Source organism: Drosophila mauritiana, chromosome 3L, assembly GCF_004382145.1.
Source record: "Drosophila mauritiana strain mau12 chromosome 3L, ASM438214v1, whole genome shotgun sequence".
Lineage (NCBI taxonomy): Eukaryota > Metazoa > Arthropoda > Insecta > Diptera > Drosophilidae > Drosophila > Drosophila mauritiana.
In genome coordinates, this window is record NC_046669.1 from 11,879,587 (window position 1) to 11,907,222 (window position 27,636).

The window sequence follows — 27,636 nt, forward strand, 5'->3', positions numbered from 1 at the left end:
TTTCTGCCTCTCTCTCACACACACACACCAACACACACTCGACGTCTAAATAAATTGTTGTCATTTTGAAAATTTCCCCAAGGTGGCGTGTTTAAAACGCTGCGTGACCATTTTGGTTGGCATGGTGTTAAGTTGGGTCACAGTAATGCCAATTTAACTATTTAAGTATGTCAAATTTACATATATTTTACATGCATATTCAAGGTTGCTACCGAAATTAGTTTATAATGTTATTTAAAGGCACATAATTGTTTTCAGTAAGCTATGGTTTTGAGAAAAATAAGTTATATTTTGTGTTTATGCAACACAACATTTTCAGTAGCTTTATAAGTGTTTTTACGCAGAGGTGTTTTGAGGGTTGCCACCAATATTTAGTACAGCTTTTAAAATCTTAAAAGCAGTTACTAGAACTAGCCGCATTTAAGCTGATTTTGCCAGATTTTAAAATGAGTCTCGGGCATCACTGTTGCTCTGGGTTCATGTGTGTTGACTTAAGCTTAAAATCAAACCATTTGTCAGGGGCAGCAGGCAGTAAAGGCAGCAAGTTCCAGACAAGACAGCGTTGCATGTTTTACACATTTACCCACACTATCGCACTCGCACACACACACACACATACTGTCACCCGGGGGATTGTCACCAGTGTGTGTGTGTGTGTGTGTGTGTGACGCATGGAAGCAATTTGGTTGCATGGCCTCCCGGCTAGGCTGCTGCACTTTAACCGCAACATACGAGTGCAATATTTCAGGCATGATTTCTTATACGACTTACGGTGGCCCGTTGGTCTTGTCAACCGCCCACCACCCAAAAACTCCTGCTTTTCTACGAAATCACGGTGAAAAATTATAGTTAAGTGAATTATGCTGTCACCTTATTAAATGTAAATTAAAACTAAATGTTATTTATAACTCCAATGTAAAGGTTTTAATTTCTTATTGAATATTGTAGACCAAGAAATGTGTAAGAGGTATGGTACTATATTTATTATCTATTTTTAATAATCTATTATTAATGGATGTTATTGTTTCTAGCTTCTAGATCTCAAATACATCGCTGCATATTTTTAGACACCTTTATCATTTACATTCAAGCCGTAGTGAAGCCATCAACTTTAAAGACTCATATTATACTGTTGCATACTTGTAGACAGTTTTCGAAGTGAAATGGAAGCCGTACTGATATTGCTGCATACTTTTAGAAACCTTTATATATATATAGAAATGGAAGCCGTAGTGTTTCCTTGTCGCCCTCCCACATATTTATTGACCAATTCGCTTATAATTTTCCCCAAGTGTGCTCCACATTGACCCTCAAACGCTGGTAGGCGCTGCAGCTGCAAATGCAGCTGAACCGAACCGAACTGAACTGAAAGGCAGAAGGGCTGACTGGCTGGCCGCCCTTCGTTGCCACGGCTCTGGGTCAAAGCGAAAGTGGCACATTTTGGGTGAAATTTTGTGGAGCTATCTAGGTTACTGTGACAGTGTCGTTGTGCCGAGCTGCTGTTGCCTCAGCCTCAGTTATCTGTTGTTGTTGTTATTAGTGTTTTTGTTTTTACCCGTGCTGCAGAATATGGCCTACACACATACATGTATATGCATATATATCTAGATATATATGGAAAGAGATCGGTGTGCATACGGCAGAGGCAGACCCAAATAAACATTTCAGGTCCTCGGACGACTCACGTGCTTCGAGTTCTGAACTTGTGCGCCATTTTTATTGCCGCGCTGCCTGCACCATTGTTTCAGCTGTCTCTTTCGCACAGCCTCGTTGCCTCTCTCTCTCTCGCTTTCGCTCTCACGCTTTCTTTGTTTTTCCTCTTTTTGTTGATGTTTTTACTTTCACAAGATTTCCCTGCTCTTTCAGCCAGTTTCACTAGGTTCCCGGCTATCTGTAGCCCCCCTTTTATCCTCACACCTTCGCAGGACTTTGGTGCTTTTTGTTTATCTGAGCACTTAAACTCTTTGCTGTGGGCTAAAAACTTTAAGATAAACTTGCCAACTTCTTAAACCAATTAATTGCAATTTCATGCGTAATTAATTTGAGCTGCACAACGTGTTCGAAAGTTTCTTACATTCGAGTGCTTTGCTCTCTGTGGCTTCTGTTTTTGTCAGACAAAGCCTTGTTTTTCTTTCCATGGGAAAAGTCGGACTTATGGAACGGATAAGCCAGATTGGATGCACTAAGGCTCCTCGAAAGGCGAAAAAGGGAAGCCAGGTTGGGGTTTTCGTAAGCAAACCGATTTCGATTAAGCTCCATGACCCACTTTGCACAACTTCAGCCCCAATTCACGACCCACAGACCCACGTCCTCTGTGTAATTTCCAATTGCCAATCGAATTTCCTCTAATTTGCCATCAATTTGGTTGGCCTTATCGCTCGTTTCGGAATTTTCCACACTCCTTTTATAGTTCGGCAAACTCATTAAAAAGTGAAACCCGAAATTAATCCATGTCCTTATGGCGGAAACGAGCGAGTGAGTGTGTGTGTTTTGTGCCCGTGTGCCACCCGCCCAAAAAGCCGAAACGATTCGCTTCGTTGACCGGAATGCGGTCCATAAATTGGGTCATTTGCCAATAGCAGTAGAAAGTCACTTGCACTTTCAATAGCAGGTCGGGTCGCCCCTGCAGTCACGTTCCATACCAGCCAACCCAGCCAACCAGTCAACTCAGCCAGCCCATTTGGCCATAATTTCGCTTTAACCTTATAAATTGGAGGGCGGTCGATGGACGGTGGACTTGCAGGCAGCTCGATGCCATAATTTTGCAAACTTGCGTGCCACCAAAGAGACAGCCAAATGACACCAGCAAGGCGAACGGCGTTCGTACATCCGCAGCCAGTCGGAACCCTGATGTCCTGGGCTCGTCCTGCCCTCCGCCGCCAGTTCCTCCTCATTCGTCTGCCACCCACACGAATCTCCTGCTAGACCAACAACAAGTTAAACTGACAAAGTAGCAGCCAGGGCACTTCCTTTTGTTTAAGCTGCCTGACACTGGTCCTGAGCATGGAATAATGGCGGCATGCACATCGAAATTACACTGAGAGAAAATCATATTCAGACAAAATCATCCCATACTTTAAGGGGCATAAAGAAATGAATTTAAATGAACTAAATATTCCGATGCTATTCTTTACAGGCTATCGATGAAATCATTGGTACCTTCAAATCAATAATTAAGACATTAAAAATTAAGCTGTGTTTAAAGTCTAAGATAATCTAAGATACAAACGAGCGTGTTACGCATTGTAAAAGTATTGTTGCGTACTTTTAAACACCAGCAATTTACTATTCAACATTTTAAGTTTCTGAGCATAGTATTTTGTTCTGTTTTTAAACATAAATTACAATTTGTATGTGTTTTTATATAATGTGTTCTGACCCGCACATCTGCGGCAGCCATTGGATTATACTGGAAATTTTTTTTAAATATATTTTAATTTTAATATATATTAATATTATTTTCTCCCTGTGCACATAGTTTTCTTGCATTCTCTTTGCAACACCCACAATTGCCTGGTGGTGCGGCAGCCTGCTCGTTATAAATTGACCGCATTATTTTGCTCAATTTAACTTGAGTTGGGCTGCATAAAAGGCAAAGGCTGCTGCTGCTTTTACTTCTGCATCGGCAAAGACACAGAAGTCGGCCAATGTTATGGGATGAGATCGGGCAAAGTTCTCAACTTAATATCTCATAAGTGCCGAGTGTGCATATCGGCCAATGGCTGCCGCCATTTCATAGTAGTTCGTTCGTTTTCCCCTGCTCCTTGCGATTTTCCCTGCCGTCGGCTCTTAAATTTTCACAGGGTCAAGCCCGCTCCCATTTCCTTCACTTTCGCTTGGCATAATTTTTTTATTAGGTCACACCAGGGCGACCACTGCAGCAACAGAGCGGAATGCATCCGTGGTGGGAGGGGGTTAATTTACCCCACACACAGCGATTTTCCGCATCCTTTCGGAAAAGTTTTTTATTTTAATAGCTGAAAGTATTTAATTGCATTTTTCGTGGCACCGGCGTGGATGTGAGTTTATTAAATAAATGTCTATATAGATGACTGCCATATACACAAGAGGAAAATGGCGAGGGACCGTCCAGAGATCGCATAATTACATTTCGAGAACACTTAATACAAAACTGCAGGGCCGAAACTCATTAAGGGGAAATGTGCGCCAGGAATAGAAAAAAAGAGAGGTCCTGCAAAATTTAGAGCACTTCAGCCCGGCCATTAATTTGTGAGCCACCAGGTCAGCGAAACCTGTCAGCCGGGGCACGGGCCTAAGCTCGACCTAACTAAACATTAAACGAATTTAAGAGGTCAGTCAAGTGCTGCCGGCCAGGGAAGAAGAAAAGCAGGGTGGAGGAGGAAGGAGGAGGTGGTGGACAGGTCAGAATGGGTGGAAAATCTCGCAAGAGGGCTTGGAAAATGGGTGGAAAATCAATGCGCAGAAAGGCACGTAGTCCAGGCTTTTGCTTGTCGCTTTGTTTACTCGCAACGAAAAAAAGGGCTTTATGGTTATTGAAATGATGTTTAGCATTAATCCAATTAAAAACCTAATGAAGCATTTAAGTATACAGCTAGTGCCCTTCAATGTAGAGTATAAAGTAGAGTAAAGGGGTTTACTCGATTGGTTGAAAAGTATGTAACAGAAAGGAAACACTTCCGATCCTATAAAGTATAATGTATTCTAATCCATTTGACCATGTCCGTGCGTTTGTTTGTCCGTATGTGATCTTGGGAACCATAAACATTAAATACAATTACGCACCGAAGCGTTTAATAGCACTTCTCAACCTCAACTTGCCAGTCGGCAAATGAACTTCGGTGCAACTAATGCCAAAGATTAGTGTCGCATTACAAACGCCTTTGCTCCCAAGTCATAGTTTTCACTCGAAATGGGGAAATTCAGCTGATATCCCCACCACTTTTTGTGGGCGCAACAAGCGCACACTGCAAATAGCCTTGGACCTTAAGCTGGGTCGCTTTTTTTGGGAGCGAGAGAGAGGAGTTCATTCCTGCAGGCGGAACTGGCTATATACTCGTAGTTTGTTAGCCCCTTTTCATATTCATCCGTTTTAGCTGAGCTCTTCTTTGTTGGCCGCCAGATAATGAAAGAAAGCCAGGCAAAGGAACACACAGCCGAAAGTTTTTAATATAATTTGGAATTAGCTAGAGTGGCAGATGGTTTGGGAGAGAAGTAGACTAGCCCTTCACTTAGTATTCATGCAAGCCCTGCGGGCGTGTGGTAGTTCCTTTGTTGCGTATACGCAACGTGGTACAAGTTTGCCCGAAAGAGCAGGGCCAAAGTTTGTCCCACATTTCAGAGGAACAGAACAGCAGAGCACCAGAGGAAGGAACAGTTTGTCATGTGAAATTAAAAGTGCGGCAAGGAACGCAAAGACCATGGGCCGCACATAAATAACTAGGCAGGGCCATTCATCCACTGGAATATATAGTTGGAAATACCATGGATCATGGACACCACAATCTGTTCTTCATGCAAATCAAGCTGAAGTTTTCCTAGGACTCGGACTCGGATTCGATTGCCATCCGTACCGATATCCTGACCGACCGCCATTACATAGGCGCTAGTTTCGCTGGGTATAAAACTTCGACTTCCGACTTATCTGTTAAACCGCATAACTTTGCATATATATGAAGCTATTCAGCAAAAGTACGGCAAGGCAATAAGCTCGAGCAACTGCCAGCAGCATAAATACATTAAAAACTGCCCTAAGACCCCGGAGACCCTCTTCGGAATAGAAGAAAAACTGCTCCGATGTCAACGTCGAAAACAACAACAACAAGGATAAAACGGTTAAACTATTGTACGCACTTATATATGCATGGGTTCGCGGCAACGGGAATCCCATTTTATTTATTACATTAATGACGGCAACAAAAACTCCTGAAGAGGAGGCTTAAAAAGGAAATCGAATGGACTATATGCTACCCTGGCTTAAATTTAAATTTATATTGAAATATTCCTTCCTATTTGCAGTCTTTGTTCAACTTTAAGAGAACAGAAAATAAAGACATAGAGCTGCTATTGAACATTTCTTATATGCAAATACCAACTCCATCAAATGCAAATCATAAACTTTAACATTTTATGCTGAGACAACTTTGTTTAGTTTAGTTTTCCATTTCTGCGCCCAGAACCACATGGCAAAACAAGAAGAAACCGAAATCAGAATACCAGATTCGATGTGTTCAATTCAATTCCCAGAGTCTCGTGCGAGAAAAACGCAAATTGAATATACACTTTGCTCCCCCCTAACAATTGCGGAGGAGCATAAAACTATGCAGCGCCGCCACTGACAGCCTCAACTTTCCCGATGACGGCAAAACTTTAACAGATTTGCATAAATTATACCCAAGCAAACAAAACGTAGCAAAACAAGATGGTGGAGCACGAGCCACAGGCGGACGAACATCCATGTCGGCACTCTGCAAAAAATTCTAGACCTTTTTCATAAGTCAATACGGCAGCTGAAGCCACACATCCTCTCTTAAAAAAACATCGTGCTAAAATCAATTAACTTTTTTTTAGGTAAATAAAACAAATTGAAAAGTTATCAGCATTATAGCGAAGAAATGGGTATTATTGGATTCATTAAAAGTTGAATTCATTTGTCTTGGCTTCAGTTCTTAAAACTTTAACTAGAGCATATACAGCATATGTTAAATTTATACCTCTATACATAAACATAAAGATAGAGATACTACGATATCAGCAAATATCTCTATAAATACGGCTAATTCTGTTGTTTATGATACAAATAGAAATTGTAAACAATTCAACAATAATCATAATAGTTCGAGGACTTTGCTACACATATTTCAGGTGCATCAATTAAGTTCGATTTTTCTGAGTGCACAGGCACCGCAGCAGGAACGGCGAAGGAGCTCAAGGAGGACGCTCCTCGATTCCGGCCATAGCATCGGCATAGCCATCGACTACGGCATTGCCCCCATAGTCATTCATTTAACTGTCAATGCCGTTGTTATGCTGTGGTTGTGGCCACGGTTTTGGTTGTGGCTGGGAATGCGGATGAGGATGCGGATGAGGATGAGCAGGAGGATGGACAGGCGGAAGAGGGTGAGCATGGCGGCGGCTGCTCGGCGAGAATTTATGAATTCATAGCGATCTTATGTGTAAGCACTACGTATAAATTTAATATATTTTTATGATTTTTTATGGCCACGCGTCGACGTAGACTGAAAGTATAATTTATGCCCCCCAATGTGCTTGTTTTTTCTATTTTTTTTTGTCATTCTGCTGATGCGATTTTCAGGGAGCTACAGCGACGACAACTTATCGATAAACTTCGACACAAACAATATTGTTCCGCCCCCATGTAAGTTGTTGTTGTTGCTGTTGTTGTCGCTGTTTTTGTGCAACTGAAAAGTGTTTTGTTTTTCCACACACACGCACATGAACCCGGTGGTTCAAACATCCTAACACACACAACGACTCCAGCCCGTGATATACTTCATTTTATCTGGCAGACGCGAGTCGAGATTCGAGTGGCAGGCAACCATCGGATCCATCGTCGTCAATATGTTTGTCTGCCAGTAGTAGTCCGCTGACTGCGGTTGACATGAGAGCTTTTTGGAACGCCACTATGTCGTGTACCGCCTGTCTGCGGACCTCCCCTGCCCCACCGACGATCTTCCCAATTGAGGGTTATTTAGTTCATTGGCCGCCAAGCTGACACTCCCACGAGAGTCTAGAGTGTGCACTGTGAGAAATTGCATCTAATTTGGCCAGTAAATATAATATTTCCAAGTGACTAAGAACTATTCAGAATGGATTGCCTTTATCTGTTGTCTCTAAAGTATATTTATTACTAATTATTAATATTAAAAAAAGTAAATAGTTAGCCTAGTATCCCCTAGCCTAGCCTAGTTCTAGACACCTCTAGTATTTCGAATTATTCCCTAATTATCCTTAGGGAGGATTCTATCAGATATTACAGTGTTATGTAGTGCAATGTACCTAAACTATATGCTATCTTTGGACAATAAATACATTATTTATTGCCTTACAAATACTCATATTCCTTGCTTGTTTGCATATGACATAGTCAATTGGCACTACATTTGATTTTGTTAAATCCCCAGAGATTTCAGCATATCCCCAAAATATGTGCTCTTCATATTAACACTTTCATAATGTTCGAACTGATAAGATAACGCTTATTTTTTTTTGGTTATGGCCAAAACGTTATAGCCAAATCGATAAGATAAATCAAACCGTTATTTGCTGCTGGCTTTTCTCTGTGTGTAAAGAATCCTGAGCGCCGTCACATGTCGTAGGTCGTACAACAAACTGTTTGCTGATGTTGTTGACGCTCGGTTATGGATTTATGGATTTATGACACTTTGGTCACTGCGGTTGTCAGTTTTCGTTAAAAGTTTTACTTTGCCACTGGCTTACGTGCGGGTTGGTCTGCAGGCCATCGGGTCAACTGGTCAGTGGAGTGCCGCCGTCTCCACCTGGACTAATCATGCCCAGAAAACCTGGTGGGTAGATTATGCTTGTCCGCCGATATGCTACACTTGTCAAATTCAACACGCCCGGGTTGTAAATACCAAGGGTTTCCCTCGTTTGTTTACCTTTATCCGCCTGCTCGCTGAACTGCAAATAGAGACAAGAGCAAAAACAAGTTCACATAATTAATGATCAGGACGTGACATCAACGCACAAAGCACAAGCAAGCCCACATCTGCTGGGCCATATCATTTATCATAGAAGTATATACACATAGATATGTGTGACGGGAATTTCAAGTGGATTTCCGCCAAAAAGCGGAAACGCCGCCCTTCGGTTCGCATTAATAATGCAACAGCTGAAGTCCGCATGTCAATATTACCTAAAACCAATTATTCAGCCGGGATAAGGCTATTAAATTACGCAATCAGTGGACAACGAGGCATTGGAGCGAAAAATGCAATTATATCAAAAATACATTTATGCACATCCTGCTGTCGCGTGTGTAAGTGGGGCTTTGATTTCATAAATTTCACGCTACGATTTGCACTCTCATTAATGCACCATATCCACGTTGGCATGAAAATGGTCCATGCCATGGTATATAAAATGGGAAGCAGAAAGAAATTGGCGAAAATTCAATGAACTCGAAATGTTATTGAATGTGCTGGCCGAGCAGGGCAGCCAACAGCGAAAGGATATTGCGCCAGGACCATCATCGCATCGCAGACAGTCGGACCATTGGATCTGTATCTCTGTATGCCACTATATCCGTATCTGCATCTGTATCTGATGCAACTGTATCTGCATCTGTGTATCGCTCCGTTTGTGACGTTATGATGGCGGTTATTCAGCCATGGCCAACGGCTGTCGTTGACGGCCCAGTCATACTCGTAATTCGCGGCATGAGCACTCGCCATTCGCCATTCACCATTCACATTCACATGTTTACTACGAAAATATTTACATTGCTGGCATAAAAACTGCATAAATGTGATTATATTTTCATTGGCCTTTATGCCTTATGCTGTAGTTTCACCGCAGTTTCACTGGCCGGGTAATTCGATTGCAATTTCAATTAGCGTAAAATTCAGAGCAGTATTACCAACACGTTCACTCAATGCACTATGGGGCATTTGGCCTGTTTTTTTTACAAAAATTAATAACTCCTAAACTATGGGAGATATTTGGATGAATTTTTTTTTATGTGTTACATATGCCCCCAGGAATATTTTGGAAAAGTGGGCGTGCCCCCAACTCCGCCCCAATTTTTTATTTTTATTTTTTTTTTTAATATTATATTTTTAAAGTTAAATTTTTATTTCAATATTGTATACAAATTCATAATCGTCTTCGTCTTTACAATCAATAGAGTCTGAAGAATCGGTGTCAGGTTCAAATTCGCAAGCTAACATTTGAAATTCAAATTTTGAATGACTTCTGGTGGAAGAGATAGTCGCTTATGTTTTCGAACGCGCCTCTTTATATTTATTGATGATATTATGGGATATTATTTATATTTGCCTTGGCTGGGTTCAAAAAAAGAATTTTAAGTATGTCTGCAAGATCCAGCAGGCCGCGCTTCCGTGCAGGTAGCATTGCAGCTTGACCCAAAAGACGTTCGTTGTGGTTCTGCGCCCATACGAGTTCATCTACTTGCTGTCTTCGGCCACTCAAACTTTTAAAATAATATGACGTTTTCGGGCATCCAGCTAATTTCCTTTCCTTTTTATTTTTCTCTTTTACCTTCAGGACTAGGTGATCTTCTAACCACTTTGAAAAAACTTTCATATATTTTTCGATTGCATTTTCTCCAATTTCGGAAAAAGATTGACTGAAAACATTCGTTATTATTACTATTCGTTAATCATTCATTAAAGTCTAGCTTGCTATCAGAAAAATGCCCACTAATAAAAGTGCAAAAAGAATTTTCCTTTTGACGAACACCCTTTTGCTTGCGCCACACTTCCAGCAGGGCAGCATTGGCAATCGAGATGTTGTTCCCTAAAAAATGAAATTTCTCAAAAAACCGCAAAAAACGCACATAGAGACTACCTGATATGAGTTAGGAATTGAACACACTACAACATGGATATAAACACATACTGAACAAATTTGAACAAATTTTTATAGCTCTATTCAAAGTTGAAATTTTTTTCTAACAGCTACATGTTGACCAGAGAACTGCAGCCCGCCACTGGCACTCTACGTCCACCCGATAAACACTCGGTACTCTAGGCACCCCGTGTTTTTTGACACCCTACTTGCGGCAACACAAAATACTCGAGTGTTTTACCAACGTGGTGTTATTGTTACGAGTAAAAAAACCACCCGAGGCCTGCTGCGCAATCACCGTTTGGGTGAGTGGACGCACAGTCAACGATCGGCCGCACGTCATTTTTTGTATGCGGGCTGCAGTTCTCTGGTCATTTTTTGTACGCCTAAAATTTGTATGGGAGGAAGCGTGACGGGTATAAGAAATGAAGGGTAAAAGGGAATACCCAAGAAAATTTTTGTGCTCATGTCTTTGCTCTTTGATGGACTCAATGGGTGCCACCCGTTTCGAATCATTGCCTTATTAATTTTTCACACGTCGCTAGCTGAATACTCTAATGATAAATACTCTTACATAAAGTCTTTTTTGAAATGAATTTTGTGACATTATGTACATAGATTCGGCTATTAGCATTATTACTATTACTATTATTTTTACTATAATCTATATTTAAATAATAATAACGTTAATAATATATAATAATATTTAATAAAATATATATAATATATAATAATATATATATATATATAATAATTAAATTACATATATATATATATATATTAATAATATATAATATAATAAAATATAATATAATATATATAATTATAATAATATATAATAATAAGATGAAGGGCATATTTTACAAAGTATTCGACAAAGTCTAGAGCCACGCCGAAAGAATAGTGTGTAAACGTATGGAGTGTAAAACGTATGGAGTTACGCATCTTGTCTGTGACTCGACTACCTACGAGACCACTCGAGTATTTTTGGAAACACCCGAGTATTTTTGGAAACACCCATGTGTTTAACGGTATACCCATAAGTGTTTTTCTCACTCATCCCTTTTTAGGCAGTGTGTGATCGGCACCCGCGACGCAGAGCACCGTATTGATTCGGGTGCGCGCACAACGTGGTGTCTTGTCTGCATGTTCAGATTTATACTGTGTGTTTGTAAGTACCCGCGATGTGCGTGGCGGGTAGCACCCGCACACAAAATTGTAGGGTGTGAGTCGAGTGGTAAAAAAGTGCCACCCTTGCAGTTCTCTGATGTTGACACCACTTGCTAAATGTACAAATTGTTAGAAATAGACGCACACAATAAACAATATATTAATATATATACATAATACAAACCTGAATATTGATTATCTATTTCAAATTTTACTCTTTTACGATCTTCTTTTAAAATTTTAACACTTTGAAAGTTAAGCTAAATTTTGCGCGTTTTGCAGCCACCTGGTATATGCTCGCAACAGCCGACTTTAACAGCTGTTATTATAACAGTACACTGTTAAAATTACTTTTTCCGGCTAAAACATAATAGTCTAACGTATTTCCAATGTATTAATACTAAAATACTTCAATTTTGCATACTTGTGAAAAACACATTTTTGCAAAAAAAACAGGCCAAATGCCCCATAGTGCAATGTCTAGATGTTGCGCAGAAAAGTAGGCAACAATATGTCCTTCTTCTATATCCTTGTACCGAAATTAATCCAATTTCCAAATTCAGAGAGCATTCAATTAATGGCAGAAGCAGCTATAGATCAACACTTGCAGGAAATTGTTTGTCAGCTTGCCGAATCGGATGTCAAGAGTGTTCGACTGAGTGAAGCTCTTGGCTAATATCCAATAATTAAGCACTTCCGCAGGGAAATTGGTTTTTAATTGAAATGCGGAGCAGTGTCAACTTGACACACCCTCCTGCTCACTCCCATCCAGATTTCTGAGCTCCTTAACTCCCGGGACTTGAATGCTGACACAATGGAGTCTCCCTAATTGCCGTTTAATTGACTGGCGGAAACTTTTCCGAGACATTTGTTTATAAACCGCACACAGGACGCAAAGGAAGTATGGACGGAAGAATGCCAGCAGACAAAGGCACAATACAACCACTTATAAGATCATTACAAATTGATGCTATCACCCTCCGGTATATAAACTATATATATAGTATATCTATATATGTATTGTGTGGGGAGCAGTGGCAGCTTAGCAACGCTTACAGCACCCGCTCCATTTTGCTCTGCTCTGTCATCGGAATGCCATCTCCTACGCTCCAGTGAAAATCCGCTATAGTAAATGTTATCTCTGCAAACATTTGACAATCAAAAATGCTCGGGCCATTGTTTAAAGAAAAAATCGAGCAGCAGTCGCACAAACAATAGTCACACAGTGGTCGGTCGCACACAGATACTATATATCAAAAGCAGATAAAATTCCATTGAGCTGAGAAATCATAGAGCCATCTTTCAGAACAATTCAATTCTTTTTTGCACTCAGAAAAGTTGTGGTCACAAAGTATTGTAGGGGTATAATGAATCTTCTTCCGCTTTAATACTTATTGGGGTTCAGCTAGAGTAAGTTTTTTAAAAGTTTAAAATGCTTTGTCTTCGCTATTCTTAATCGCCGTGAATTTGAGCTTGTTTTGATAATTTTCCCAAAAACAAAGAGCAGTTAAAGCATTTGAAGAGAATCTTTGTTGAAATCTACCACTTAGCTAATTTAAAGGTAATTTCCCATTTATATCTCATTTACTTGAGACCCACTGTGCTCCGCCGGCTCCAAATGGCTGCTGTTCCTCTGACGACAATGGAATGGTAGGGACAACAAATGGGCACAGCCGGGCGTCATCGACGACGACTCGATGCCATCATCCTGGCATCCTGGCAGTCGAGGTTAAGTTGACAAGAGAATGAGATTGCATTTTGCTGCTACTGCTGTTGCTGCTGCTTTTGCCGCTGCCCGAGTTCAATTCATTTCCACTTGAGCAAATGCACGTCTTCTAGACGTCGCTACACTTTTCTTTTTTTTTTTTGTGCAATCCGTTTTTCTTCTTTTGGCCATAGCCAAAGGATATGGCATAGAAAGGATATGCGGGGGTGCAAAAGTAGCTGCAAAATGTCGCCCCGGGGCGCACCTACTAGGATGTTGTCAATGTTTCGCCTTGAAAGAGCCGAGTTCAGTTGAACTCGTCCTGGGTTTTAACTCGACTCATCTGAGAATGCAGCTCAGTTCGGTTGTTTGTTTTAGATTTGGATGCGATGGAGAATAGATCCCCTTCCTCGGCACAGCTGCTGTTTTTCTGGTCCTGCTGCTCCTGCTGCTCGAGCTGCTGCATCATCAAATTTCAGCTACATGTCCTGCTGCCTCGAGTGGAGTGAAGAGCGCAGCGAAGGATGCTCGAGGGGACTTGCTGACACTGTTGACATTTTACAGTAATGAAAATGATTATTGTCAAGGGTCGTCAGAGCCACGAAGAGGTCGGCAAGGAATCTCTACCCCCGCATATAAATGCGGTCAACATAATATTGTATTGCACGGACTAGAAGCTTGTTTTTCCACACTCATCGACCACTAACACCAAACTATATTGCCGGAAAATATTTTGCCTCGTTCGGTAAACAAGTTAAGGAAAATTTGAGGGGTTTAGATAAAAACCAGGATCATACTTTGCTGAAGGAACATAGCTTTAATTTACAAAAGACAAGTTCATTAATGTTTTCCGTTAATCTTCCCAATCAGTCTCATTTTCATTTAATTAAATCAAAAACGTCATACAACACAATAGAATACAATACTAATTCTTGCAAAAATAGTCCTTACTTCAGAAGTAATATTTTCAAGAATAAAACATATGTTTTCCTTCATTTATAGCGTTTAAATGGCAAGAGATTTCTGTGGACTTGGCTGAAATCAATTCCCTTGCCAATTCCCTCCAGCTTTTGGCAGAAGCCAGCCAGCAGCTCTCAACAGCTGGAAAGTGCTCTCACACTAATCAGAAAGTTATCCAGCCAGTCACCTGCGATGGTGGCTGTCAGCTTCCGTTTGGAAAACGCTCCATCTTCGTTGGGCATCTGATTCGCCGACGACTTCAGCTGGCACATACGACGACTTCGGATGACATCCGGATTCCGGCATCCTGACTGCGGGTGGTGAAGAAGGGGGAAGGGACGAGGGCGACGACTGTCATTGGCCGTGCCAAAATCGCAAAGACTAAAATTTAGGTTAATTGATAATTGATAAGAGAGCGGCGTTGCGCCTGCAAGTGGGCTGGTGTCATTTAACTCGACTTCAACTCTGGCCCATGAATATTTAATGGGGCCTTTGTGGGCACATGCCATTCACTCAAGTGGGGCAATGAAAATTAGCAAAGCACTGCAAATAGTTTGAAGAGCAGTCGCCGCAGCAGCAGTACTGCTTCGTTCAGTTCCCATGCCCTCGCTCCGATCCCAAATCGAAATGCTGGCGGGTTAGGGTTTACGGTTTAGGGTTAACCCACAAACGAGGTCACACACCAACCAGTTGACCCATAAACGCGTGCCCCATCGGCCTTCTGGCAGCTAATGAACACGCAAGGCAATGCGAAGAGGCAAAAGGCACACAAATCATTTATAATGCATACGACAACAGACGACTGACACAATGCGTTGTAAATTAATTGACGTAACTATTTAAGCCAGACACACTCAGACAAGGACGCACAAGGACTCGCATTCAATCGCATCGAACTCGAGTCGTGCAATTCCGCAAATTGAATGCCATTATCCATCATCTCGCAAATGCCTCAAGTCAAAATACATTGCGGAAATGTCTGTGGCATCCGCACTGCTGCCTTTCTCAAGTCACACACAACAATGTGTGGTCTGGAGCACAGTCGATCAAATATCCTTGCGCAAAAAGGACACGAGGGAGGATATATTTGTATTATGGCTTATACGTTTTGCAGCATGAAACTGCGTTAATCCTGCGAATTTGTATAAAAGAGGGATTTCCTTTGAGAGATTACAACAGCTACTAATGCCTATTTACTCAATATCAATATTGGCTTTTAATAGGGACCTTTATGTGAGCTATCTGCTACTTGATGCCTAGCTAAATTCTACATAAAATTAAGACAATAATAAAAATGTAATTCAAAGGTATAAAGTTGAATTCCATTGCTGCCTACACGTTGAATGAAGAATGAATCCAACAGAAGCGAATCGCATCTTCTGTCCAGGAGTTTACACGCAACACAAAAACTGCATTAGTCATCGAACAGTTGGATGCAATGGCCCGAAGGGTCGTTGGCATTCCATTCCCATTGACAAATTGCATCTCAGCACGGGCAATTGAAAGGCTTAAATGTTTTACCATGGCCACATACGTACATATGTGGGTGTGAGTGTGTGGACTGTCAACAAAGTAAAGTTGGCTTTTAAAACAATCGAGTGACGACATGGAAAATTAGTTTACGCAGCCAATGCCAAGTGCTGGTGAGGATCTATCCATTTATCGATGCTGGCCAATAAAGAAAATGCCGTGAAGAAGAAGCTGTGCTAAGTCAACTCGATGCAAGTCAATCAGGCGGAAGTCGGGGCGAAAGTGGTAAAATGCCACTAAAACTTTGCCAGCTCACGTGTGCTGGCGAGGATTGGGGCACGGATGATGGTGATGGAAATGGGTAGAGCTGGGAGGAGTCCTGGGAGCAAGGACAGTGCCAAGAAAGTGGCAACTTTTGACGGGCCAGCTGCTTCAATTGTTGGCACTCAAGTTGCTACCGTCGTTGTTGCTGTTGCTGCTGTTGCCTTTCTTGTTTCCCCATTGAAGTGGATTTGCTTGCTTTATATTTTCGCTTCTCGATTTTCCTTCCTTCCATCTTTCTCACCCATTTGCGCCGAGCGAGAAAATTGTTTTTCCTTAGCTGTTGCTGGTAAACTGGCAAAGAAGCCGCCTTCATCACGCACTTGCTGCAACTCCCGGGCACAAGTCACTTAATTGAGTGCAAAGCTGGCGATGCAGTGCGCGGATTTAACTTTGGACAACTTGAATTGATTCAAAACTTTCTTTGTTCGCTTAGCGCATAATAGGGGCGGATTTATATATATATTTGTATCCGTGCAAACGGAATTGAAGGATGGGCCTGCTATTGACAGACTTTTCGGTCTCCGCCAAGTTGATTAATGTCCGGACCACTGCGCAAATTATGAATGGAAATGGAAACAGCAGCAGGAGCAGAAATTGCAGAAACAGAGCTTACATATTTTTTAATGGCCGGCTAATTAGCGAAATGCCTGCGCATTTAGTGGCCGAGGATAAATCCTTTCGGCGTTTCGGGATCCAGTTTACGGGCCCCGGACCAAGTTAAACGATATTTCAAAGCGACAATCGCACGGCAAGCTGGCGATTTATGGTTATTTGGCCAACACACACACACACACTCGAGTGTTTGTGTGTGTGTGGGTATCCTGACAGCTCAAAAAATTTATCGATGTACAAATTAAACTGCAAGTGGAGCAAAGGGATGCCGATGGAGAGTGCAAGTTCAGAACATAAACCCAAGCAAATAAAAATACAAACAAGAAGGGTCCAGCAGTACGTGCAGTGTTTAATTTTGTTCTATAAAATTCTACAGTTCCAAATACACAACACGAACTTGAAACTTGCAATTGGAATTGGAAAGGAAAGTGGTGGTGGTGGTGGTAGTGGTAGTAGTAGTGGAGCGTGGGACCTCAAATGAACAACTGGCCAGCATTTTGCGGCCACTTTCTAGTCTGGGTATATATTTGTCAGACGCCCAACCAAATTGGTTTAGGAGGAAGGGATTACTCCTGCTACTGCTCCTGCTCTAGCCTGAAAATCCAACTATTGAAATTGGAATTACTCGTCGATGGCTAATCAAATGGCTTAGCTGGTGGATACCCAATACTCTCAATATTCACTTCTCGAGCGGGCGAAGGGAATCGAGGACGATGGAGACGTCTGGCATTGAGTGGATTAGGGCCAAGTGTGTTGGCTGAGCACTTGGCTCATTAACAGCTTCTGGCACGCACAAACCTTTCGGCTCCTCAGCCAGGTCGAAGTGAATGGCCCGGGTCCATAAATAAGACGTCAATAAATAAAAATGGGAAATGGCAGCAGCGGACCCCAACCATTTCAACAGTCCAAATTAGAAGATTCCCTGGAGGATGTATCTCAAGTTACGCATGGCTTAAAATTCAATGGCGTTTTGTGTTGCAGAAGATGAGGCTTTAATTGAATGTTCAATCAGGAGTGGGAGTTAGGACCAACAAGTTTTACAAGACAATAGAATGTTTTATGAGAATTTCTGTAATTGGACATTTTGTTCATGGTAGGCGCTTTAAAGGAACATACAGAAATAGTACTAGATTAGTAACACCACCCAACAGTTAATGAAGCTACGCACATCTTTTTTATCTTCCTGCAGTTAAATGTATTCCCCAAAACATTCTTTGGCTCAATTAATACCCAGAGAATATGGGTTAGCACATCGTCAACACATTCCTGGCATCATCGACAAAGGAAATCCCTAATGACGCTGTGCAGCCACAATTTCGACAACGTCTACGGCCCAAACATGGAATTACCCACACAAAATTAAATAACGAAATATTTGCGAGCAGGACCCCCAACTACGTCGGCTTATTTTGCTCAAGGTAAATAGAATTCTTGAAACAGAGCTTTCTGGGCTGCAGGACCCAAACAAATACCAACACAAGCCCAAAACCAAAAACAAAAACATGAACAGGAAGAATAACATTGGCCTGCAGCAAAACATAAATGTCCTTGTTGCGGTCGGCGGTCAGAATCGGAAACTTTTTGCGCACGTTTGCCCCGGAAGTTGTGATGGGGGTAAAAAGGACGAAAGGACGAACCGGGGGGGTGAGCGAATTGAAAAGGGGCGGGGCCACAGCGAGGCGGCCAGGTCATTGCAGGCAGGCTTGGCTGTAAATCACAGTGGACACTGCAGCGCCCGGAAAATTGGCGAGGCTCCGTAAGGTGGCCAACCGAAAGGAATCTCGGAAACCTGCAGCGTCTATTTTCTGGCCCAAGGTTAAAGTTATAAATTATTATCGCCATGGCTGCTTGACTTCTTTTGGGGGTTAGATAAATAATAATTTTAATTTAATACCTGCCCTTTGACATTATGTATTTCCGCTTAATAAAAATGTGGGATCATTGAAATGGGATTACAAGTTGAATGAGACTATTTTATTATTCGCACCATTTATTTTCAAGTTTAATAGTATAAATGGAATTCCAATTTGACTGATCCAGGTCCCAGTATTAATTGAATTATTTTGATGTTCTCACCATATTAATTCATTAAATTCAATAGATTGTAAAACTGGTTTATTTTAATTACCTGAAAAAAGAAAACAGAAAGAGAGCTTTAATTATATTTTAATGGCATTTCAATTGTTCTAAAATAATGAATACTAGATAATAAATTACTAGAGTTACAAAAATTGTTTGTTAGTTGCAGCTATGCTAAACTTTCCTTTCACTGACTTTATCTAAAATTTCCCAGTATTTAATTAAATGAATTTTATGTTCTCACAATTTAAATTCCATAGACTGTAATTAGAAAATATAATTTCATTAAAAAGTATATTAATATTCAATTAACTGAGACTCTAATGATTTGGATCGAAGTTAACACGCTCCCATTTCGTTTCTTAATATTTTAAATATTTTTACACGAAATATCCCAAGAATTCCCCAGGTTTCGTTACAAAAATTACCAAAAACTCGATAAACAATTTTAATGCAAATTCCGTTATTTTTTTCGGTTCCCCCAGGACGAAGTAACTTGCTTATGGGGCACAAAGTTGCGCTAATAAAAATCTGGCTAGCACGTAAAAGTCATTGACACGACACAGCAAGTGTTCAAACATTGTCGCGGCTTATCTGCGTTTACAGCGCCTTCGGCTATCTCCGGAGAATTCGCAGCCGAAGGATTCTTCTCTAGGATTCTAGGCTGGCGAAATCCAGTTTGCGAAAGTATCTGAAATTTGCATGTTAACTCGATGTGCGTGGGTTTCTTGGTGGTAATGCCTTCCGCTGCAGCCTCCTGCTTTGCCGGGAAAAAGCAAACCGAAAGCAGGTTTACTTGCCGAAAAGTTTTTGGGAAATTGAGCAATAAACTTTGCGCGCACCCCTCTCACCCGCATATGTGAGTTAAGCAAGCGTGACTGTTTGCCATTTTGGGTGGGTGTGGATTTTCGGGGCAGGTAGGTAGTTGGGTAGCCAGCCACTCATCGCCAGATGCGTCCTTACTTCTGCCGGAGGAGTAATGAAAGAAATATGCAAATATTGCGGTTTAATTAACTCGTCTTTGTCCCCTTAAACCTGCCTCATTCACCTTGCTCAAACGATTTTAATTGCCGGCCCACCTGGCGTATGAGTGATGGCGATGGTGATGGTGATGATGATGATGCTGAAGGCGGCGAATGCCAAAGTCAATTATAAGAATACCGGTAATAAACTGTTCAAATTGCGCATACGCCGCGTGTGCCATACAGACATTTGAACGCAACGCATAAATAATGCTGTACAGCAAAATACGTAAGTCGTTAGCCGTAAACAGCAAAACAAGACACTTGCGATTTGAGAGTGGCACTCTGGAAAATTCTCAACCTAATTTCCGACAGGAAAAACAGCCTTGAATTCTAACAATTAGCGTGGCCAGCTAGGAAAAGTAATTTCCCCTCATTCTAATGCCTTCTCTTCTCACGCCAAAAATAAAAGTGCAATGCAACACAAGGAGCGACAGATGATGATGAAAATTGCTTTGCAGTTGAAAGTGTAACCACAAATGGCAAATGCCACAGACGCCTGGCTACGTGAGCGCATTTCGAGAGGGAAATTAAATTGAAATGAGACGCGTTGCCGCGTGCGGAAAATGGAATGGAGTTGGGAAGGGATGTGATGGCGTTGAGCTACAAGTTGTTAAGACTATGGCTGCAAACAGCACAACAAACGAGAGCAACAAACAACAAATAACACTGGGGAAAAGCGGAAAATGCCGAGGCAACCGAAAGGAATTAAAAACGGAGCTGCCGAGCGGCGGCGGCGTCGTCAGGCGGAAATTAAGTTTACGGTGTCGCCTTTCCTTTGCATTTTCACGACCCAACTGATGTGCAAGGACATCGCGGAAAAATATGCTAAATAAACGCGAGTGCATGCAGAAAATTATATGAAAACAGCAACCGTATGCCCGAGCCACATCCGCAGTGAATCCAACTTTAAATTCCCCAGCTGCACTTGCACTTGGATTTCGAAATTGAAAGTAATAAGATTTCATTTTATGAGCAGTGTTTATCAAGGTAGTAAACATGCTTTACGGCCTTTAAGTCTACGATTTATAAAGAAAAAAAATGTATAAAGAACGTTATTGTTAGTCATAAATTAAAAAGTTATTTATATGTCAATTTTATGGATTTCATTTTCGTTTTAATCTTGTCAGACTAAACTTGGCAAATTTAATATGATATTTTAATAAATAACATTTTAAAATAAATTATATATTTTTCCAAATCACTATATTTTATTACGCACAGCATAAAATAATAAATATTGTCATTTCAATTAAATAATTGATTTTCGCTCAATTAAATCAACAATTTTCCAAGAGAATAATCAATGCAAAATATTACAAAATAACGTGTTTATTTAAGGTGTTTTTTGGACATATATTTTTCTATTTTTTATCTGGCTACCACAGTTGAAAATATTTTCTCTTGCATAAATTTGCAGACAGCCAGCCGACGAATTCAGTTAAAGCGACTGCATTAATGTGAAATGAAGTTGTGCACTTTGCCCGACTTGTCAGTCCGTCAGTTGGATAGATATATATACAGATATATATACATATATCCCCTTGACACGCCCCTTTTTTCCGCATTTTCATCTCCAGGGGAAGGGCGAGTGTTTAAGGCAACATGTGAAGTGAAATGAAACGAAACGAAACAAGTGCATTATTTGCATTAAATTATGCATACGGCGCAGGTAAACGAAGGTAAAGGGTTGAGCGGAAAGAAAAGTGTCAGCAGCCGCGCGATTTCACACGCAGGTGGGTGGCGATGGGTGGTGCTGGTTGGGTGAGAATGGGCGTGGGAAATCCAATGGGTGGTGCTTGTTGGAGGGCCGTCCGCACAAACAATGCGAGAAAATAAAAAGCAGATCGCGTGAACCACTGCGGGCCCACAGACCTCAGAGTCGAGATCTCGAGGGGCTCTCAAGTTGATGCGCAGAATTTGTGCAATTTAAATTGAAACTCGAGCGGAGGAGTCACTTATTCATGGCGACAGGTGGATAACTCGGCAAAAGAGCAAAAGCAGCAGGTCGAGCGGACTGATAACGGAAATTAGATAAAAAAAACATTTGAGGAAAGCGAGATTTAAATAACAAATAAGGCTATAATTTCCGCTTTTACTCTACACCAGAGCTCAGCAACTCAGTTTTCACACGAAAGCGAATAAATATTTCAGAGATACTCGCTTTTACTCAGCTCGGGAAATATTTTAAAAATTTATAAACAGGCTAAGTAGTTGAGAAAAAAGTTGCATTTCATTAGACTAAAAATAGATATGAGTAATATATATTTCTGCATATTGTTAAAAGCAGGGCTTTGTATCCCTCATTCATAAAATTCATTAACCCTGTATTAACATTAAATAAGCTTGATATTTTATTCCATTTAGGAATATTTGCAAAGACTTCTGCTTTTGTTTGGCATTGCGATTTCTTTCTACCATTCATTGATTAATCCCCCTTTTAGCTGCAAGTTATGATACCACATCCCGAGTACATAAAGCATGAAAATGTGCAATTTGTCATGCTCTGGGCTGCCTTATCCTTTTACTTTTATGTCCAGCTGCATGACAATCAAATTAGTTTTGTTGCACATCCAAAACCGTTTCCTTCGGGTAACCCCCGCATATGTTTGCAAATCCCAGGGAGTCAAACAGTGAGCATTCAGCAGACGATGGAAAATGGGTGGCATCTGTTCGCTAAGCTGTTGCTTTTGTGGGTGACCCAGGATGGTGGTTAGGGAGACCAGAGAAGGACCACGAGAATGACCACTGGCGGTGGCTCCTTCGAGACTCGACCAAGTTACGCCCAAAGGAAAAGCTGGAGCCGGAGCTAAAGAAATCGCTTGCCTTTTCCGAACGACCACAACAATGGCTGCTGACATGCAGCACATGCCATAAAATGCAATGGCCAGACATGGCAACAAATGTCCTGCCCCTTCCAATCTACTCCACCCCACTCCATTCCATTCCCTTGACTAGACTCCACTTCCTCTGGGCTTCCCCTTCCCGCACTGATATCATCCCCCTGCTTTGCATAGTCAACTGATTTTGATGGCATTTTCGCACAGCTTAAAACAATTTGCCATAATGCTTTTACTGCGTAGCGACGTCGTGATGTCATCGCCAGGGGCATAAGATTGTGATGGCTAAAGCTGCCGGCTATAACTGCCGTGGTTCGTTGCTTTTTGGCCAGGAAACAGACGAAAACTGAAAATGTGAGCAGGGAATCTAGTGATTTTAAGTGGCTGCAAATCAAATAAATAATATTATTATTTATTATTCTGTTATAACAAGCATTATTATCTTTTATTGTTATAACTTAAATATTATTGTTTATTATTATGTTACTGATTTAAATTTATATATTTATTTTCTTATTTAAATAGCACATTTCTAGCACATAACTTTAAAACCCATAGCTCCACAGAGTTGCATTTAAATCGCATGAAACATTGATTTGCAATCGACAGAGGGGCGAATTTCCCCGACAGGGGGACCTTAAAATTGGTCGAAGTTCGCCACCGAGTGAACCATACCCATAAGGACGTCCAGGCTCCACATCCGCTGTGATTACACTTAACTCCGCGAAAATTGAAACGGCTAGAGGGAAATAAAACGGTTACGTCGTGGGCGCGCAATAAATGCTCGTAAAATAAAGTGAAATGGCTTTCTCTTGCCTTCTTGACGGCCACTGAAAATGCATTTCCGATAGCCATGTGTGCCTGTCTGTGTGGCAGTGTGTGTGTGTGTGTGGGTTTATGGGGGCGTACCCTTGTGTACGTGAGTATCTGTGTGAGGGCGTGACTCCCCGGCTGCAGCAACATGCAACGCTAAAAGCCATGACCGTCGTCGTGCTGCACGCAATCATCAGGAGTTCACGCCAAATCTGCAGATACTTTTGTTTAAGAGCTAAAAGGTTCCGCCAAAATCCCCACCAGATTTTCCAGGCAAAGGAGTCGGCGGCGGATTGCACACGCATCGAACATGGCTGATATAATAATAATAATAGTTAGGAGCCCTCTGCTGCCTCTTTCTGCCGTTTTGTTAGTTTGGCTGTTTGCCGACTTTTGCAACTTTTGCGAGCCGGTAACAGGAACTTTGCCGTGTGGAAAATTCAATGGGGAATCGGGCGTTGCCTCGTTGCCACGTTTCCACGTTGCAAAAGTTATAAGCAGGTCAGTGCCGGCCAAATCAGTGGCAGCTACCGAAGTGGAGATGATTTCGAAATGTGCTGAAAACTACTTAAGTTCGGGGCTTAAAAACTATGGCATGGCCCGCAAAAAAGGAAAAGAAAGCCTTTCCGATGGGCGGGTCAACGGTGGAGGAAACGGGCCAGGAAACATCTACCAGCAGTTCGAACTCGACACACAATAACATAGATAGTTTATGGATTCGCTGCTAAATAAAGTTTTGATAAAGAGCTTATAACACAGAAGCTATCGTGTTGCTGTGCAGCAAAAGTGCCAATAAAAATTGCACAAAAACAGGGGTAACAGATTTTGTTTGAATGTTTTTAAGAAACTTCCTTATTTCTAGGAACGAAATCGAACTAAAATGAACTTAAGTTGATAAACTAATTTGTAGTACAACACAAATCCTTAACTACTTTTAGACCGCATTTAAGTATTTTCTATATTCAAATATTAAACTGACTAATCCTTTTAGGTTATTAATCAAAACGTAACAAGGCCTCTGAGTATTTTTCACATTTTAACGATCTCAAAAGGAAGTCAAAAACTAAACTAGGCTACTTTGAAACTTCTCCGCAGATAAAAGTGATGACAGTGAATAATAAAATGGGAACACTAGGAGCAATGCCAGTAGTAGTCGCCAGGCAAATGTCTGCGGCTCACGAATCACTAAAAATTTTAACAAAAGTTAAACTTCCGCTTCCTGGCTCCGCTGGCAGCGGAAGTGAGTAAAGCTTTTCAACATTAAAAAGATGTAAAGGCACCGCGACAGCGCCAAAAAGCTGAGAAAAAAAAGTCGCAGGAAGGAAAGTGGGGGAAAGTGGCGCTGTGGCAGCGGAAAATTGTGCAAAAATACTTATAGCTATGATGATGGCAGGCCATTCGTGGGGGAGCAAACATGTAGATAAGCTGCGTAGATTCTACCCAGGAACAGGATCCTCCCCTCCCCCATCCACCAACCAAATATGCCACGAATATTCAAAACATGCGCTTAAAAGTATGTATTTTCGAGCACATGGCATCAGCAAAAAAAAAAAAATAATGTGGAAATACCTCAAAAAAAAAAAAAAGAAATGGAATGGAATGGAAAACCTGACGAGAAAGCCTCCGGCAAAAATGTGCAGCATGCTTAGCGGGGCAGGCGAGTCACGTGCTGACCTCCTCCGTAAGGATAAACTTTTTGCACAAAACCAACCAGGTGGCATGTGGCACACCAGGATGTTTGCATATCGTTTGTGGGCAGGGCAGGATTTTCCTGCTACCTTCGCCGCAGTTAAGCCAAGCAAATTACAGTTGATGGACCAAAAGAGAAGCAAATCAGTCAATTGGAGTTTCATTCGCTTCCGAGGAATAAATAAAAATATTATCGTAGTTATATGTTTATAGAAATATGAATAAATTAGGGCAATGAAAGTATACGACATATATTTAAAGTTCATTAAATTAAGAATCAGTAAATATTTGATTGAGGGAATGAAGTGCTGATGCGTTTAATCTCAAGGTGGCAATAAAATCCGCGTATTAACAAACATTTTATTATTTATTTTTATTTTGTTCTCTGTAGTGTGGGAAGTACTGAAAGCAAACCTCCGGAAAATGGAGAAAACCGAAAGCTGCTTCCTGCCAAAGCTGAAGAAAAACAGCCTAGAGCGAGTGCAGCAAAAGCAAATCGCCCAGAAAGATTCAATCAAACAAACAAGCCCAAAGGCATAGTTTCGTTCGGTGGGTGAAGGCAGTGGGTGGTGGGATAAGGCAGTGGGGAAGGTCAACCGCTGCTCCACCTTCCTCACTCCCCCATCAAGCCAATGGCAGGCGTAGAAGTATAGAAAAGTAAGTGAAAGATGGCAAAGTACTGCTAACAAAAGCTGCAAACGTGACAAAATTAGTGAACAATGGCCCGCAGTCTGCGGATGAGATGAAGAAGGAACTGCCGACGGAAAAAAGATTGGTGGTCGGAGGTGGAAGGTGGGGGGATGCCCGTAGAGGTTGGGGTTCCGGGGGGCAGTACCTTATGAACTCTCAGTAACGACGGCAGGATGTGATCCTCAGCCACAGGCATACAACGACTAAATGTGGTCAACGATGGCGAACAAAAGGAAATGAGAAGAGGTAACTAGGACGATGGTGTACCGACTATGGTATACCTTCTAATTGGATTTTAATTAAGAAATGCTCATATTTATTAGCAAAAATATAATAGCATGCTAATAAATAGTAAACAAATAGTAAATAGTAAACAATATACAAATATACAAAGTAAACCAATAAAAGTCACATTCTTTCTCCAATTTATATTCATTCAAGTAATGCAACTAATTGTCAGAGCAGCTATAGAATTCTCCCTTGAACTTTTTGGCATTCCATTTAAATGAAATCGCATCTATTTAAATTTCTTTTTTGAATTTTAACCAGGAAATACTACATTTTTCGAAGATTTTGAAAGGTAATTAGTTAAGTGTGTATTAGTGTATTTAGTCTATCGGTCATACCCCTTATTCCATAGCGATAAGCGGTATAAAAGCATAAAGACGCATCGTGCAAACAAAGGCGGACTAGTGAAAATGCACACATAATGGCCAGAACGCACACAATGCCATAGGCCAGCCAGTGTGCGTGGATATGAATGTGCGTTTTCCGAAAGCCAGAAAAGTTCCTCGCGCGGGCAGGGGAAAATGATGGCCGGCGGAAAAGTGTGTAAGAGATTGACGAACGCCTCAGTCGATGGTCGACTGTCAACTGGCCATGGACAATTTGCACCCTGGCAAATTGAAATCGAAACGAAACGAATCGAATCGAAGTGAAGAATGAATCGCAGCTAAACGAAGCCAGCGAGCTAAATGTTTGACTTTCGATGACTCAATCGGAGGGCGCAAATATTTGCCTTGAAGCCTCGGGGCGAGGATGAAACTTAAAGGTTGAAATAAAATGAAGGGAATGAATACCGGGCCAAATGCATTCCAGCTGCTCTCGCCTGGAATGAAAATGTTTGTCAGGCCAAGTTCTCAAGCGAGAAAAAAAAAGCGAAAAAGACAGATATAAAGTGAAAAGTAGGAAGTTGGAATGGTTGGCATAGCGCACAAGTTGCTCAGCTAGTGGCACCTTCCACTCGCTGTGATAACGGAAAAATCACAACACTAGAGAAATAGTTGAGCCAACTAACTTTCAAGTAACATCAGAGTTCAGGTGATGTTCCGACCTCACCCAACTACCCATCCCACCCACCTGCACTCCTCCTCCTTCTCTCTTCCCTCTTGCCGCCCGAATTTTCATCCTGACTGTGACACAAGTATGTCAGGACATTATAGGAGACCGCTCGATACGGGCTAGAAAATATTTCAGGCACGCACACAGCTCCGGCAAAATATGCATTAGAAAATGTCATAACATAAATTTAATAAACCATGGCAGCCAATCTTTGGCTTCAGTTTTAGCTTTGGTTTTTCCAATGCACAGGCAGAAAAAGTTGTATCGGTTTTACTCAGAAAATATGTAATATAAAAAATGTAATAATATAATAATTAAGATATAAGATAAAGATATAGCAGGCATAAGATATAATAATTTTAAACCACTTTTG

The 27,636-nt window shown here is 41.3% G+C and overlaps 1 long non-coding RNA gene across 7 annotated transcripts in view; it reads right to left on the reverse strand.

Annotated features, from left to right (window-relative positions):
• LOC117139081 overlaps nt 1–27,636 on the reverse strand; it is a 48,326-nt gene that overhangs the window by 11,074 nt on the left and 9,616 nt on the right. For all 7 annotated transcript variants that reach the window (XR_004459356.1, XR_004459352.1, XR_004459357.1 and 4 more), the window contains exon 3: nt 8,619–8,640. This is a non-coding gene — a long non-coding RNA (uncharacterized LOC117139081). The remainder of the gene's footprint in view (nt 1–8,618; nt 8,641–27,636) is intronic.